Raw genomic sequence first — 18598 nt, forward strand, 5'->3', positions numbered from 1 at the left:
ATTGGGAGGCGGATGTAGGAGATACTACCAAAACTGGTCCATGGAGACCAGTTTGGATTCATAAGAGGCAGGCAGGGCTCGGATACTGGGGGTCATTCCGAGGTTGGAGGTAAGGAATTACCGGCACCGGTAAGGGTGCCGATGCCGGTAATCCCTTACCTCTGCATTCCGAGGTCCCTTTGCGGGTCCTTCGTTACCTCCTGCTTTTAGCAGGAGTTAAGTACGGGACCTGCAAAGGTACTTCGGAGGTAATTACGGTACCGTAATTTACGGTGTCGTAATTACCTCCTTCCCCATTCCCATTGAGCCCTATGGGGCAGAAATGGGAATGGGGAAGGGCAAAAGGTGAATGGGGAATTACCGGTCCCTCCAACCCTGGAATGGACCTGTAATTACTCCATTCACCATGCCGGATTTGGGACGGTTTCGGAGGCAACCATGGAGCTAATTACTCCATGGTTAGCTCCAAACCCTGAATTCAGGGCGTACTGATTGTCTATTCTTGGATCATGCTTTGTCCCTGTTTGCTATACCATGAAAATGTTAATAAAACCAAAGTTTAAAAAAAATAATTTTCATCAAAACATGTCTCTTACAGGGATTTTGGTTTTCTGGGAATATTTCACTGTGGATTGTCAGAACATATAGCCTCCCCAGTCTGCTCCCTGAGGTGATTTGCTCCACCACCACTCCAAACACCAATGCCATATTGCAGGGACAGACAAATGTCCGTTAATGTCCTGGACAATATGTGACCCTGTATCATGCTGTGCCCATCTTCCTCCTGAATCCTGGCTTGCGTTTGCTGTTCCAAGCAACATTATGTGTTATTATTGACTTCTGCAACTGTATTTGTTTCTCCCCACTTGCTTCTCCACTCTTTTACACTGCTTTACTCTTAGTCTCTCCTGTTCTCCTTTCGTCTCTCCTGTTCTACTTTCTTCCTTTTCCCTCTCTCCTCTCCCCCTCACCTTACTTTATTCTATGCACTTACTCTATCAGAATTGGCCATGGATCTAGTATGACAGCAACATTGTTTATCTCCTCCCCCTCCCTCTCGTTTCTCTTCCTCCCTCTCCAGCACTATCTGAAATGTTGTCAGGCCTAGTATGATAGTTGCTTGTTTTGTTCCACTCCTTCCTTCTACCTTCACCCTTGCCTCTTGCAATCCTCCGGCTATATCAGAAATGTCGTCAGGCCTAGTACATTAGTCACTTGTCTGTTCCCATTCCCTCCCACCCACCTCCTCCCTTCCTTATCTTTGTTTTAGCTCTTGCATTATCTGAAATGTCGCAGTTACGATATTAAATTTCACATTATAGTTCAAGGCCTTGTAAGATTGTCACTGATTTGTTTTTTCCCTTGTTCACTCCCTTGCCTTGAAGCGCTTTGAAACACATTGTGTATAGGTGCTAATCAAATAAACAATCATATATCATACATTCTGTCTTGTCCCGATGTGCTCTACTAATTTTCTGCGCAAGCTGTTCGCTGCATTGAAGCTTGATATCACTGCAACACAACCTATCTACACGAATTTGCAACTTGTGTGTTGTGTGCTTTTTTCTGTCTGGGCTACCTTCCTACATCGCCTATTTCACCTCTTCCTTATCGAGATGAGGACCTGCACTTCTATATGCATTCCTCCCTATCTTTGGCGGATTTCAGATTTTATCCATCAGCAGTGATTTTTCGATACCGAGGCTTGAGACTCATTACTCCATCTTCTCGGGTTGAGTATGAAGTTGTGGGTTAGAATTCTTCTTGGTCTGTGCGGACTTGTCACAGTAGGGCTGGTTTCACAGGGTCTTCGCCGTGATGGGCTGTGGGTAGCGGTCAAAAGGGTTTGTAGTGGTGGAAGTGAGTCTTCTGATCAGAGGGTTCGGGTTTGGATCCAGTCCTTGCAGAACTACTTACTCAGCTTCGCTAGATGTTCGTCCAACATATCGATGTCCAGTTCTCTGTGAGGGTCAGATATCCTTGTGAAGATTGGCGCTCCAGACTATATCCGCAGGGCTTTGTTCTGGACTATCTGAAGACTCTGCCAGTTTCTCTCATGACACGTCATCCATGCTGGGGAGGCATGCGTCAGGGTAGGTCTGATGATAGCCTTGTAGACGTTGATATTTGCCCGGAAGGGTATGGACTTGGTCTTCAGGAATGGGTACAGCGCTACCATCTTTCCTGTTGCCTTCTGCTGAGTAGAGACTGCTCCCCCTGCGCACGTACCCTATATAGGGGCCATAGTATATGGCCCCATTTCCTTTTCCTGCCTGCGCCTCCCTACTGAGGCTGTAGGCAGGGCAGGGGGGCTGGAACCCTCCATCCTGTTATGCCCTGGGCTTCAAGCCCCTTTGGGGCAGCGCCATGTGCTTCCCTCCTATGAAAATCCATTGGGAAACGTAGATTCCCATAAATGGACCTTTTCCATTGTTCCCTTTGCCTTCTGTCATTACTCTCCTAGTGCAAATGTAATGCCAAACCACATTTGATTAACACTTTCCAGCAGAATATGGGAAGGGCACATCTAGGGCTCTGGCACGACTGTCTCCCTTAATACACTTCTGATTTAGCCATTTGGTATGCTCTTCTCAAAAAATTCTAAGTATGTTTAATATTCAGGCTTGTTAATATAATTTCTAATGAAATCAGGGCTTTCAGATGGTAGTGTGGCCGAGCGATCTAAGGTGCTGGATTTAGGCTCCAGTCTCTTTGGAGGCGTGGGTCCGAATCCCACCTCTGCCAGCTTTTTAAAATTTTTTTTATTCCTCTGCTCGACTCCTCCCATTCTGACTCGCTTTCGACCACACTAGAGAGAAGTTACTGGGACCATGCCAGGATACACTTGATATGCTTTTATATATATATTTTGCCCGTAGAGCTGTCTGTTGCATTGCCGGTGTAACGTCACTTTTTGCTATCTGTCAGAAAATCCTATAGGTAGGAAAATCTGACAGGAATTGTAATGTCATTTTTTGCTACCTGTCAGAAAATCCTACCGATAGGAAAAAGTGATGGGGTAGGAAAATCTGACTGCCTAGCCTGTCATTTTTTCCTACCCGTCCGAAATGCCTACCGACAGCTGTGGAGGGTTTTGACCCATGTGGAATCATTAGACGGGGTGAATGTGGGGATTAAGCTGTCGCTGCCCATCATTTTACCCCAGAACAAAAATAAATCATTGGAGTGGGTAAAGATGGGGATGCGCTGTCGCCGCCCATCATTTCATCCCAGAATCCAGGAGAGCTGCGCAGTTGTGCGCACACCAAAATGGTTACCTAACTTGCCACCCACCAGTGTAAAGAAAGGTCTTTGTTAACAAAATCCACTGTTACTGATGTCAAAAAGTTGCTGAAATCGTGACTCATTGGACCACTTTAAAGATTCAACCCTTTTTGTGGGGTTCCACATAACCATCTTACTGTAAGGAGCCCCATCAAAACAATGTTAAGCAAGGATTTACTACCATGTAAGAACCATTCCTGTTTAGAATGCATTAATCCAAGAAAGATCCCAAAATTGCATGCAGTACCAACAAAATCCTCAAGGCGGCACTAGCGGTCTAAACTCTGACAGGAGAGCTGTCTTGCAAAACTGTCTAAGTGCAAAGAAAGGGGTCTCATGTCATTAAAAGTTCAAAGGGGTTGCCTGTCCTGAGAACTCTTGACACTTCAGAACTCAACACAAGGAGCCAGGAAATCACAGGGTTCTGTTAATTAAATGCAAAGTGGCTCCCTGGCCTCCTGATGTCAGCTTGCCAGACACCACACAAAGGATCCTTTCCTCTGAAAGGAATATGTTGATTTTTACTGTTTTACTGCCAACAAAGGCCTGCCTGCCAGAGGATGCATGTGACTGACCCACCCAAGTCTTGGAGGCGGACTCCAACACTCTGAGGACTGAATTGAAAGTAAAATATATATTTTACAAAAACACTGATAACTCTTTGTAATCAAATGACAGAAATGTATAACTTTGAGAGACTTAATTAAAAAAATGTACCTTTAATTCAAGCCCAAACTCCAAATTGTGGGATATTCTGGGACAAAACCCTGCTGTTTATTACTATTACAGACTCCCTGTTTCAGCTAGACAAACGAAAATGCATTGGTATGTGGGTAGATATGTGAGGAACAGTTGTATAAAATTTAATGAAGATCCAATGTTGTTTAGCACATTAAAAAGTGCTAAAAGTTGCCATTTTTGAATGCAAGCTCTTAGAAACAGCAGATTTGGGACAGAGTATACCTCATGTGATATGTGACATGGGTTTGTAATTTCAAACAACTGTGTAACTGTGAAATATGTATTTTGATCAGATATAGATTTGGGTGCACAGATGACAGGGGAGTTTTTTCAAGAGATCATAAATGGCTGACATAACTCTGACACAACTTAGCTCCCCCAATCAGGGGAGAAATGAAAGCTGGACCAATGAAAAGTGAGAGGGGCAAGTTTAGTTATGACCAACACACACACCCACTTGCAGAACATATAAATGGACCACTGAAACGTAGGTGGAGAGCTTCATTTCCATCTGCAGCTGGAAGCTCTGCCGGAAAAATCCATACTTACCTCCATCAACCTTCAAAGAGCCAACACTTGGACTCCAAGATAAACAGAGACTTCAAATCCCTCAATCTCCAGAATCCAGAAGCAGTGCTGTACCCAGAGAGAGAGAGTGCTGACCCCGATGCTGTGAGCAGTTCCAGAGGCCAGGCGCTGTGAGCGGAACTCGGGAAGACCTGACCAGACTGAAGTCCGTGACCAAGTCGCTTTCCGGTTCAAAATCTCTTGTGAGTACTCGGCAAAACTCAGAACACATCTCTTAGTTAAAATCATATAATTCAATCCATTTTTAATCTAAGTAGAACTGCAGCTTAGAAATTGTGTTATTCTGCCATCATTTTTAAAGCTGAAAAAGTGTTGCGTTTAAAATTTGCAAAACTAAAAACGACCTCTACTAAATCGGTCATAACTCTGTAACCGTTTGGGCTAGAGACTTGCAGTAACTTTCATCTGAAAGCTTAGAATCTTAGCTTTTAATCGCACCAAGAACCACATTCCTACCCCTTATAGTTTTACCGCAATCGCGGAACACGCATTTGCAAATTTTGCCGCGATTTGCAAATTTCTCCATGTGTAAAAATCTGATGCTGCTTGCCTTCCATTTGCCAGAAATTCGTTTAACCTGCTAATCATTCCTGAATCATTGCAAGAGTGAGCCTGGACTAATATTAACTAGATACCACTCACCCTGAACCTCTGAAAGGGAATTAAAAGCATTTCCAGCATATTTCTCATCCATTGCTAGCACATATAAAAGCATTTGGGCCTGTGTTTTCAAAACTCCTATCTGTGTTCTTTAAGCGTGCTTGGGGGGGATTGAACTGAATTAAATTGATTGCATTTCTGAGAACTGTGTGCTTTCCTCCCATTTCCTTGCATCCCATAAAGGGGGGGGGGGTGAATTCCCAGAGAAAAGTGATTACATTGTTTTGTTGAAATCATATTGAGTATTTTCTGTACTGCATTTCATTCAACATTGCATCCATCTGAAATCTATAAAGCATTCTCTACCACATTATTCTTCTGTCCCTATTTACCAGTGTGCTACCTTATCCATTTCATGTCAACTCCTTAGTGATTATAAAGAAGTGTGCTAGTGCCAGATTCTCCGTTGTTAATCTTTATCATATCAGATTAAGTGTGATATTCAATTATTAATTTATTATAAAGTGTGATATATATATCTATATTGTTTAAAGACTCAAATAAACCTTTTAACTTGCAAAACAGAACTACTTCTTGGCTCAGTGGGGTCAGGGGGATTCCAACAGAGGGGTGTTATATAGGGGTAGTCATCCAGAACGCATGAACTGGACATAAAGATATATCAATAAGGGTTTTCATTCAGTATTATAGACTAGGCGTTGACTTAGCTGTAGTGTTGAATTGAATCCTCTTACAAATTGGGAGCTCGGGCCGGACGTTTGGGTTAGATTTACCATTTGTGCAGATTAATACAGCGTGCCAGCTGACCAGATACACATATCCGGTCGGATCACCACGCTGTGTTACGCTGTAAAGCACTCCTTAAAGGAACGCTCCAAGGAAACGGTCTGTTTTGCAAGAATAAAATACAAACTTCTGTAAGTCAGGACAGAGACCAATCTCTAGAATGACGACCTTAGTAGACATGAAAATAGCCAGAGAGCACCTCTTACATAAACTATTTGTGAGAGGTGAATGGACTGAACAGGGCCAGGATGCCTGGTTGCAGGCCATCACGCGACAGGTCACTGAAACAGGGTCAGACCTATGGAGAGATCAGGGTCCATTACATGTGGCCCTGAGTGAACTATATATGGCTCCTAAGGCCAAAGATGAACACGACAAGATTGTTAGGATAGCGGCATATTTATATTTATATATGGGAGCCATACAGAATTAATGTGCTGAAGGCCATGATCTGGCAAAAAAGGCAACAGATGGCGTTAGAGAAGGCCCAATCTGATCTGGACTCTTCTGAGCAAAGGCTGCACAGAAGCCAGGAGTCAGAAAATGAGACCAGACAGTACATCACTAAAATAAAGGAGGATATGGATGTGCTGCAAAAGGAAAAGTCAGAACAGGATACCAGATTTCTGGCCTTGCAGAAGGAACACCAAGAAGGTTTGGACTCCCTACTGCAAAGCCAGAAAAAGCTGGAGCAACAGCTAGACTTCAATAGGGTATGTGCTGAGCAGGTAGTCACCCTGCAAGGCCACCTAGATAGGGAAAAGGCAGAAAGCAATAAACTGATTCTGAAAGACCTGGATACCCAGGCAGAGTTTGATGAAGAGCGCCGGAAAGCTGGTGCCCTTCAAAGGCAGAGGGACGACCTGGCAGCACAGATGCAGGCTCTCAGTCAGGAAAGAGACACTTTAGGCCAGAAAGTCTGCCACTTAAAAAAGGAAATGGAAGAAAATCACCTGGCCAAACAGGGGCTGGGTGACCTCCAAAAAGAAAACCAGAACTTGGTAGAGCACACCAGAAGGGTGGAAGATGCTCTGGCAAGAAAGGAGCAGGCCGGTAGGGATGGGACTCAGGAGGTAACCCTCCTGCAGCAAAGACTGGCCCAGTGCTCCAGGACCAATCAGGAAGCACAGAGGGAAAATGAGGCCCTCTGTCAACACAATGATAGGCTCCAACAACAGGTAGTGATGCAGGAGAGACTGATAGAGTCTAGTAAGGCCTTGACTGAGGAACTGAAAGCACAAATGCAGGCTCTTGCATTGCAACAGGGAGCAGGGGCGGATAGAGATGAGGTCCGCTGGGAAAGAGAGACTCCTGACCATAACCGCAGGAGCCCTAACATCAGGGGCCTTCATCTCCCCCAGTCCCTGGACTCTACCACCCCCATGTCCCCTGGCGCACATGAGCACAGGGCCACAGGGATGGCAGATTACTATCCAGCTAAGAGTATGGGGCTCATAGGCCAGTACCACTCAGGAATGGAGGGGTGGGCATCCGGGTATGGGCACCCAAGTACAGTACAGTTCAATGGGGAACCCCAGGAGAGTAGGCCCATTAAGGGCATCCTGAAAACCTCTGCCCAGTTAGGTCAGTGGAGGGGGTACCCATCAAATCCTGGCAGCAAGGAGGAATCTGAAGACTCCTCTGAACTGCGCAGGACACAGGAGACCAGGTCCCCACATTCTGCCAGCCATTCCCAGGCTCGCAGAATCCGGGAAAACCTGGAAGAACAGACGGGAACCTCTGGGAGCAGTACCTCTGAGTCCGAGGACGAATGGACAAGGGTTACCCGAACCAAAAAGGCCAATAAGGCAAAAAGGGCCTTGCTTAAGGACCCCTTAAAGCAGATTAAGGCGATCAGGAGCGTCATCACGCCTTACCATAAGAACGCTAAGTATTCTGTTTGGGAGCACTTAGAGTTGTTTGAGCAAATGATGGAGACTTTCCATTTGAAGGACAGCCAAAGCTGTATTCAATATGTAAAGTGGACCTTCTCCCCGGAATACTCCAGTTTCTTTGCGGGGCTGGAGGACCAAAATCATTTAAGATGGTCCACCTATAAGGCGGCCATCTTGAAACATTTTTCTGTTCACAGAAATCCTCAAGAGGCTCGCAAGGCAGCCTACAATTTGCAATGTGGGGAGGATCAGGCCCCACAAGAATTTGTGCAGGAGTTAAAGCGTGCTTTTGCACAGACCACAAGAAGGGTGCGCACGGATAGCAGAGAATTTATAAATACGTTGTTCCATGCCTTGCCCAAATATATCATGACCCAGCTCGTGAGGGATTTTCACGAGAAAAGATCTTTAGACTGGGTCATTGAACAGGCTACCCGGATCTATGAGGTGCAGAAACCGATAGATAGCAAAAGTAATGCCCAGAAAAACCCCAAAGCCAACAGCACCCCTGCTGCTGCCAAGGTGGCAGAGGTAAAGGTCACCCCCGTTTTGGATTTGGAGATGGGGGGGCCTAAAAACCTACCTGCACCTAATAATGCTAGGCCCAGGAGGTCCTCGGGTCAGTCACAGACAGGGAGCCAAGGAGGCAGCCCCACAAATGGGGTCCCTCGCTCTCCTGATTATGTAAGTCCCCGTTACAAGGGAAATCGACCCATCCTGGGTTATGTGTGGACTCCTCCAGCCCAAGGGGGGGATCCAGCCAAGCACCTAACCCAGGGAACTTCCCTCCAAACTTCCCACAGGAGGGCAGAAATTTACCAAACCCTGGGCAGAACTTTTTCCCCAGATATCCACCCGACTTTCAGCCCCAAAACCATCCATCCTTCTTTCCCCAATTCCCTGAGCCCAGACCACTGAATCCGGGAGAGGGGAGGCCAAGGGTGGAGGGGTACCCAAATCTTCCCAACCCGGGGTATTACCAGAGGAGGGACAGCTACCCTTCCCGGGATCAGCCCAGGGGAGAAAACAGGGCCCCGTATCAGCCTGAGCGGGTTTCCCAGTTAGAGCGCCAGGTTCAAAACATGGCGCGGGATCTGGGTCACATACTGAGGGCTCAGCAGAACCCTCAGATGGGCGTGCCGGCGCAGAACGCACCCAACTCTGGACCTGGTGCTCCAGAACAATGACGGGGGCAGCACCCCGATAACTCACCGGTTCCCAGGGAGGAGGCACAAAGGGAAGGGGGGTGTAAAGCCTTGGAGGAAGCTTCCTTCCTCACTTGTAAACAGCCCCTGGAAACCCAGGAACCGGAAACAAAATCTCTTGCCCCTGAAAGTCTGCCTCCTAAGGAGCAGAGGGGGGGTAGGAGAAACAAAAGACCCAAACAGACTCAGTTTGAGGAGGAGGTACAGATCTTCCAATTTGAGGGAGAGGGATCCTCAGAGGATCCTGGGAAAAGGATCTTCTCCTTCAGAGAGGGGGGAACTCCTCCCAAAGAAAAATGGGTCCCTAGGGATGCAAATCCAGACTGGGGAGATGGGGAGACTGAGCTACCGCCGCCCACCATCTCATCCCAGAACCAACAGCAAGAAAATCCCCTGGTTCAAACCCATCCTGGGGACTGCCTCCAAAAAGGGGGGGGCGGCCCAGAACCAGAGCCAGGGGAACCCACACTGGCTCTGATCTCCAGTTGCCAAATTTTTCTTTCAGATTCCCAAGGCTCTCCACAGAATTCTGCCCAAATCTCTTCGCTAGCGATGTCCAAAACCAGAAAATTAGCCCACCAGTTGTCCAAAAATGTACATTATCTGTGCCCCCTTGAGGAGAAGGAGGGAAGATATTATGCCCCGGTACAAGTACAATGGCAGGGTACAATTTTGGCACTGGTGGACACTGGATCTCAAGCTACCCTTCTGTCCAGAAGGGCCTTTGACGAACTGAATGCAGGAAGGGGAGAGAATTACCAAATTCCTCTCACCTCTCTTCCTGGGCAACTCCAGAACTTTGACGGGAAGGAAATTCCCGTTGAGGGGACGGCAGATTTGGACATTAAAATTGGGCGACATAAGTTGAAACACCCGGTCATAGTTGTGACCCCAGAGGGCACCCCTTGTTTACTAGGGAATGACCTCCTGAGAAGGTTGTCACCCCTAATAGATTGTGTAAACAAGGTCCTCTGGACCCAGACTAGCCGACCAATAAAATTAAAACAGAGTGTCAACCATGTTAGTTTAAACGGCACCTGCCACATGGTTGAACAAAAATCTGACCAAGTAGAATTCCACTTCCAGAATAACCAAATTCCAGACGTGACAGTAATAGCAGTAGGACAACAGACTGATGATGGGGGGTCCTCTCTATTTCTGAAAATCAACCTCCCTTCCAGTCTAAAGTGGTACTCCACGCTGGAAGGAAACACCCTGAAATTCTACACTAATCCACAATCAGAAACTCCCACTCCTACAGTCCAGAAAGATGTGAAATCAGCTCAGAGCCTGGCTGATATTCAGCAAATTGGAGAGCAGTTGTTCATCCCTGTCCAATTAAATGATGGGAAGGACTCTGTTCTCGCTCTAGTGTGTGTGAACAACGGTAAGAGCTTCATCAGCGAAGCCATGTTCCGCCAACTCCCAAAAGATCCAGCCATTCCCACATTCAAACTGATAGACAAATGGGAAATGGACCTGGAAGCACCCAATTCCAAACATCTCCTGCCAAGCAGGTGTATGCTCAAAATCTCCATTGGCAACAAGAGCATAGTCCATAATTGTTGGGTCGTGCGAGACGTCACTGCCGCCTTTTACTTAGGCAGTGACATTCTCAATCGCTTTGCCATTAGTTTGGACCTAATCAACTTCAAAGCTTGGTCCCGATTAGCGGATAATCCCATGGGCTTTGATGATCCAGAAAAAGCATTTAGGTCAGCTCAATTGCTACCTTATGCAGTTGAAATTCAGATCAAAGAGGAAGTCACCATCCCAGAAAGGACCCGACAATTCTCCCTGGAAGTGAAAGTTAAAAGAGGACAATATTTGCAAAACCCTGATGCTTACATACATCTAAACGCTTCCCTCCAACAGCAAGGGTTGGGGGTAAACCCAACACCATTAGTCAACATAGAACATGACACCATTCCAATAGAGGTGGATAACAGCGACTTAAAGAGTATTACCCTAGCCGCAGGCACCATTATTGGAATGGCGGTTGATGACCGACATTTCTCCATTGATCTTGGAAATGAACTGTTAGGACCAATCCCCAAGGACTGTTTTGACAGTGACAGGGATGACAATACAACACCAGACAGGATTTTTACCCGGCATGGGGGGAACTTCCTGGTGTACACTTCCTGCCCCTATGGTAAGGAAGATGTGACTTGTGACTTCAGGAGAGATGAGGTGATTTTCCAAGTCCATGAGGGCTGCCTTTCTCACCTGAAGCCTCCAGTCCAAATCAGCACTCTGACCAGGGACTTCTCCACCCAGCTGGAGGAGGCCGCTGAAATAGCCAAACCAGAAGTCTTTCCAGGCTTCAGGCAGATGGTGGAAGAGAGAGTCAACCTAGCTGATGCCTGTGTGACTCTGGAACAAAAGCAAAAGTTGAAACAAGTTTTCTTGGATTTCCAAGATCTCTTTACGGTAGACTCATATGACTGTGGTCGCACTGACATCCACACAACAACAATCCCCACGGACCCTGGCATGACTCCAGTGTTTGTGAAGCAATATCGCTTGCCTCTCGCATCAATGGAGTCCCTTACTGAAATAATTAAGAACCTTGAGTCCAGGGGAATAATCCGTCCGGTCCACAGCACCTTCAATAATCCGGTGCTGGGAATATTGAAGCCGAACGGCCAGTGGAGACTCTGCGCTGACCTTAGGGAGCTCAACAAACGGGTCCATACTTCCCGATGGCCTCTGCCCTACATTGACCAAGGGCTGGCCCAGATCCAGGGGTCACAGGTATTCACTGCAATAGACCTGACCAATGGATACTGGACCGTGCCGGTCAGTAGGGAGGACCAATACAAGCTGGCTTTTACCTTTGGGGGCCAGCAGTATACATGGACCCGGACTCCCTTTGGATACCTCAACTCCGGTAATGAGTTCAATATTTTCCTACATAAGGCCATGCCCGACCTGGGTGCGAGGGGTAACCTGGCTTATGTAGATGATGTCCTCATCAAATGTTCATCTGTGGAGGAACACATATCGGAGATCCGTTATGTTCTGACGCAGTTGAGGGCCGCCGGAGCAAAACTTTCCTTTCAGAAAGCACAGTGGTGTAGAACCCGTGTTAATTTCTTGGGGCATGAGATTACTCCTCAGGGTCTCTGTCCCCAGGAAAAGTAAGTGGAAGCACTTCAGAAACTGAAAGACCCCACAACTCTGCGAGAACTAAGGAGCCTCCTTGGACTGACTAATTACAGCAGAAAGTTCATTGAGGGCTACGCAGAGATTACCAGACCCCTGATTCATCTCCTGAAGGGGGGGGTCAAGTGGGAATGGGGTCCAGAACAAGCCGAGGCAGTAAAACAACTCAAAAGAAGCCTCTCACAAGCGCCTTGCCTAGCTTACCCTGTCAGAAACAAGGAGTTCTTCCTGGAGACGGGGTTCTCTAATACGTGCTTGACGGCAGTATTATACCAAAAGCATGACAAGGTCAATAAAGTAATCTCCTATGCGAGCAAAACTTTATCCTCTGTGGAGGAAAAATTCAACGATTGTGAGAAGGCACTCCTGGCAACGGTGTGGGCATTGAAGAATTACCGCCCGTTTATCCAGGGGGAACACATCATAGTGGAGACTCCACACCAGCCTCTGCAATATCTCCAAAGTGACAGAATCCGGGCCGGAAATGTGAGTAATTCCCGAATTACTTCCTGGATTCTGTCAATGCAAGGCTTTCCTGTGGAGGTCAGATATGGCCAAAACAAGAAGAGTCCCCTCGCGCAAGGTCTGGCTGACTTGCATGATTGTGCCAGAGAAAACTGTCTCGAGGACGAAAGTCTAAAAATAAAGGACAACACGGAGGCATACCTTAATTCCCCACACAAAGTCTTTGAAGAGGACAAGTGTGAGGGAATGCCCACTGTCTATGTGGATGGATGCTCTTACCATGTTGACAACAACGGGGAGAAAGAACTGGTGGCTGGCGTAGGGAATGCATGGGTGAATGAGTCCCCAGAACCCTCCGCTGGATACAAAATTGGTCCCCGAAGTAGTCAGGTGGCAGAATTGATGGCTGTGCATCAGGCCATCCTCACTGCTGTCCAGCATCAACTCCACGAACTGGTCATAATTACAGATTCGGATTATGTACGGAACGGGTTCGTGGAGCACCTGGTTAATTGGAAAACCAGAGGCATGTTATGTGCTAACAACAAACCCTTGAAACATGGGAAGTTGATCCAAAACATTGATGATCTGGTCACCTCGAATGAGATGACCATCTATTGGAAAAAGATCAAGGGTCATTCCAAAGTAGAGGGACCAGACAAAACTGGAAATGACTTAGCTGATCAGCTGGCCAAAACCGGGGCCATCCAAGGGGATCTAATTGAGATTGAGTCCCTGTTGGGGGAAATCCAGGTCACTGCTATCACTAGGTCCCAGACAAATGCTCACAACGACCTTTCAATTGCACAATGGAGTAAGGAGACCCCTGATGCTTATTTGATTACCGCTCAGAAGGGGGATCCAATAATTGGTAAATTTTACCAACACCTTGAGGACCCTGAGAACTTTCCCCTGACGGATACCGATTACATTGGGAAAGAGGACCTAAGAGTGTTGATGAAATGTCCAAAAATGTTCCGGATCCAAGACGGTTTGTTGGTAAGGAAATCCAAAGCTGGCCATGACCAGTGGGTGGTTCCTACCTCATTCCGAAGCCTGATGTTAAGTCACGCCCATGATGCGGCTACTGCCGGTCATAGGGGGTTTCACACAACATTGGAAATCTTAAGAGAGGTTGCATACTGGCCACACATGGGGCAGGACCTCGACCAATACTTGAAGGGGTGTCTTGTGTGTGCACAATTTCAGCCATCATCCCTCACGCATCGTGCACCTCTCCAAAAGAGGGGGATGACACTGCCATGGTCAGATTTACAAATCGACTTTGTAGGCCCTGTGATTCGCTCCGCGAGGGGGAATAAGTACATGTTGACTGTGACATGCTTGTTTACCAAGTGGGTGGAATGTCTCCCAGCCCCAAATTGCAAGGCAGAAACCGCAGCTGCCCTGATGATTAACCACATCTTTTCCCGTTTCGGCCTACCTCAAAGGATTGAGTCAGACAGAGGTAGCCACTTCACCAGTGAAGTAATGACAAAGATGTGGGAGATACTGGGGGTCAAGAGAAAGCTACACATTGCTTACCGGCCAGCTTCTTCTGGGGCAGTAGAGAGATATAACCGAACCATTGTGAGCATATTAAAGAAGTTTGTGGCAGATTCTGGGCCAAGTTGGGATATCCGATTACCTCTGGTCCTAATGGCCATCAGATCTACCCCTTCATCTGCAACCAAAATGTCACCATTTGAGTTGATGACTGGACGCAAGATGGTGCTTCCTCAGCATTTGCTCTACAGGACCCAAGAGCAGACACTGATAAATGCCTCCACAACTCATGAGTAGGTGGAGAATTTAAGGAAACACCTCCAACATGCTTTTGCTTGTGCTCAGCGGAATCTAGAAAGATCAGCTGATAGCATGAAGACCCATTATGACCTGAAAACTTCCAGGAAGGAATATCAGGTGGGAGACCGGGTCTATCTATACAACTTCCAAAGGAACCAGGCCAAGCAGCGCAAATTTTTGCCTACGTGGAAGGGACCCTTTGAGATCTTCGACAAGATCTCCCCTGTGGCCTACAAAATCCACATCCCCAAAGGTCCTTTGGCAGCGGGGGAAGACAAGTGGGTCCACATAAACCAGTTGAAATGTTGCCATCCCAGGCACGCTCTGCAACAACTGGAGGAATCCTCTGGAATCCTAGCGGGTACTGTTTCAGACTAATTCAGTTCCAATCATAAAACATACCACATCTAGTCTCTAAAATATTGTGATTTGCATGAAACTGTCTCTTAGTTATACTGTTTTTTTTTCAAAATAAGAATGTAATGTTTCGTTATGATGAAATGCATATGCTGCCCCACTATCTCAACAGTGGTGGAAAAATGTCTATGAATAGGTATTGCCGCTCTTCCTTTGTCGTCCTAGGAGAAAGAAAACCGGGAGACGGGCCAAGGAGGACGATCCGGAGACCGGGAGCAGAGACGCAACGGGCCCGGGGTACCGCCCAATCTTCCCATCAGGACCGGCGAGGAGAAATGATCGATCTGACCGGATGGAGAGGAAGATGCTGAACTGTGCCATCTACAGAATTGGAAGAAGATAATGTGGACATACCAGCGCCAGGGTTCAAAACCTCCCTTGCAACCGACTCCCCCTCGACTCAAGTCAAAGCGCAGTCGGGCGGGTGGGTTTGTGGAGGGTTTTGACCCATGTGGAATCATTAGACGGGGTGAATGTGGGGATTGAGCTGTCGCTGCCCATCATTTTACCCCAGAACAAAAATAAATCATTGGAGTGGGTAAAGATGGGGATGCGCTGTCGCCGCCCATCATTTCATCCCAGAATCCAGGAGAGCTGCGCAGTTGTGCGCACACCAAAATGGTTACCTAACTTGCCACCCACCAGTGTAAAGAAAGGTCTTTGTTAACAAAATCCACTGTTACTGATGTCAAAAAGTTGCTGAAATCGTGACTCATTGGACCACTTTAAAGATTCAACCCTTTTTGTGGGGTTCCACATAACCATCTTACTGTAAGGAGCCCCATCAAAACAATGTTAAGCAAGGATTTACTACCATGTAAGAACCATTCCTGTTTAGAATGCATTAATCCAAGAAAGATCCCAAAATTGCATGCAGTACCAACAAAATCCTCAAGGCGGCACTAGCGGTCTAAACTCTGACAGGAGAGCTGTCTTGCAAAACTGTCTAAGTGCAAAGAAAGGGGTCTCATGTCATTAAAAGTTCAAAGGGGTTGCCTGTCCTGAGAACTCTTGACACTTCAGAACTCAACACAAGGAGCCAGGAAATCACAGGGTTCTGTTAATTAAATGCAAAGTGGCTCCCTGGCCTCCTGATGTCAGCTTGCCAGACACCACACAAAGGATCCTTTCCTCTGAAAGGAATATGTTGATTTTTACTGTTTTACTGTCAACAAAGGCCTGCCTGCCAGAGGATGCATGTGACTGACCCACCCAAGTCTTGGAGGCGGACTCCAACACTCTGAGGACTGAATTGAAAGTAAAATATATATTTTACAAAAACACTGATAACTCTTTGTAATCAAATGACAGAAATGTATAACTTTGAGAGACTTAATTAAAAAAATGTACCTTTAATTCAAGCCCAAACTCCAAATTGTGGGATATTCTGGGACAAAACCCTTCTGTTTATTACTATTACAGACTCCCTGTTTCAGCTAGACAAACGAAAATGCATTGGTATGTGGGTAGATATGTGAGGAACAGTTGTATAAAATTTAATGAAGATCCAATGTTGTTTAGCACATTAAAAAGTGCTAAAAGTTGCCATTTTTGAATGCAAGCTCTTAGAAACAGCAGATTTGGGACAGAGTATACCTCATGTGATATGTGACATGGGTATGTAATTTCAAACAACTGTGTAACTGTGAAATATGTATTTTGATCAGATATAGATTTGGGTGCACAGATGACAGGGGAGTTTTTTCAAGAGATCATAAATGGCTGACATCACTCTGACACAACTTAGCTCCCCCAATCAGGGGAGAAATGAAAGCTGGACCAATGAAAAGTGAGAGGGGCAAGTTTAGTTATGACCAACACACACACCCACTTGCAAAACATATAAATGGACCACTGAAACTTAGGTGGAGAGCTTCATTTCCATCTGCAGCTGGAAGCTCTGCCGGAAAAATCCATACTTACCTCCATCAACCTTCAAAGAGCCAACACTTGGACTCCAAGATAAACAGAGACTTCAAATCCCTCAATCTCCAGAATCCAGAAGCAGTGCTGTACCCAGAGAGAGAGAGTGCTGACCACGATGCTGTGAGCAGTTCCAGAGGCCAGGCGCTGTGAGCGGAACTCGGGAAGACCTGACCAGACTGAAGCCCGTGACCAAGTCGCTTTCCGGTTCAAAATCTCTTGTGAGTACTCGGCAAAACTCAGAACACATCTCTTAGTTAAAATCATATAATTCAATCCATTTTTAATCTAAGTAGAACTGCAGCTTAGAAATTGTGTTATTCTGCCATCATTTTTAAAGCTGAAAAAGTGTTGCGTTTAAAATTTGCAAAACTAAAAACGACCTCTACTAAATCGGTCATAACTCTGTAACCGTTTGGGCTAGAGACTTGCAGTAACTTTCATCTGAAAGCTTAGAATCTTAGCTTTTAATCGCACTAAGAACCACATTCCTACCCCTTATAGTTTTACCGCAATCGCGGAACACGCATTCGCGAATTTTGCCGCGATTTGCAAATTTCTCCACGTGTAAAAATCTGATGCTGCTTGCCTTCCATTTGCCAGAAATTCGTTTAACCTGCTAATCATTCCTGAATCATTGCAAGAGTGAGCCTGGACTAATATTAACTAGATACCACTCACCCTGAACCTCTGAAAGGGAATTAAAAGCATTTCCAGCATATTTCTCATCCATTGCTAGCACATATAAAAGCATTTGGGCCTGTGTTTTCAAAACTCCTATCTGTGTTCTTTAAGCGTGCTTGGGGGGGATTTAACTGAATTACATTGATTGCATTTCTGAGAACTGTGTGCTTTCCTCCCATTTCCTTGCATCCCATAAAGGGGGGGGGAGTGAATTGCCAGAGAAAAGTGATTACATTGTTTTGTTGAAATCATATTGAGTATTTTCTGTACTGCATTTCATTCAACATTGCATCCATCTGAAATCTATAAAGCATTCTCTACCACATTATTCTTCTGTCCCTATTTACCAGTGTGCTACCTTATCCATTTCATGTCAACTCCTTAGTGATTATAAAGAAGTGTGCTAGTGCCAGATTCTCCGTTGTTAATCTTTATCATATCAGATTAAGTGTGATATTCAATTATTAATTTATTATAAAGTGTGATATATATATCTATATTGTTTAAAGACTCAAATAAACCTTTTAACTTGCAAAACAGAACTACTTCTTGGCTCAGTGGGGTCAGGGGGAATCCAACAGAGGGGTGTTATATAGGGGTAGTCATCCAGAACGCATGAACTGGACATAAAGATATATCAATAAGGGTTTTCATTCAGTATTATAGACTAGGCGTTGACTTAGCTGTAGTGTTGAATTGAATCCTCTTACACAGCAGGCATTGGGCAACCCACCCAGAGGTAGGAAAAAGTGACGGGGTAGGAAGATCTGACAGCCTGACCTGTCATTTTTTCCTACCCGTCAGAAAATCATACCGACAGCTAGCATTGGGCAACCCACCCAGGGGTAGGAAAAAGTGACGGGGTAGGAAAATCTGACAGCCTGACCTGTCATTTTTTCCTACCCGTCAGAAAATCCTACCGACAGCTAGCATTGGCCAACCCACCGAGGGGTAGGAAAAAGTGACGGGGTAGGACAATCTGACAGCCTGACCTGTCATTTTTTCCTACCCGTC

The 18598-nt window shown here is 46.1% G+C and overlaps 1 non-coding gene across 1 annotated transcript; it reads left to right on the top strand.

The window, feature by feature from the left end:
• The first annotated feature begins 2663 nt into the window (after window positions 1-2663).
• Window positions 2664-2745, top strand: TRNAL-UAG (transfer RNA leucine (anticodon UAG)). The gene has a single exon. It is a non-coding gene; the product is annotated as a tRNA-Leu (tRNA).
• The last annotated feature ends 15853 nt before the right edge of the window (window positions 2746-18598 follow it).

This window comes from Ambystoma mexicanum, chromosome 1p (assembly GCF_040938575.1).
Source record: "Ambystoma mexicanum isolate Mex_15411 chromosome 1p, UKY_AmexF1_1, whole genome shotgun sequence".
Lineage (NCBI taxonomy): Eukaryota > Metazoa > Chordata > Amphibia > Caudata > Ambystomatidae > Ambystoma > Ambystoma mexicanum.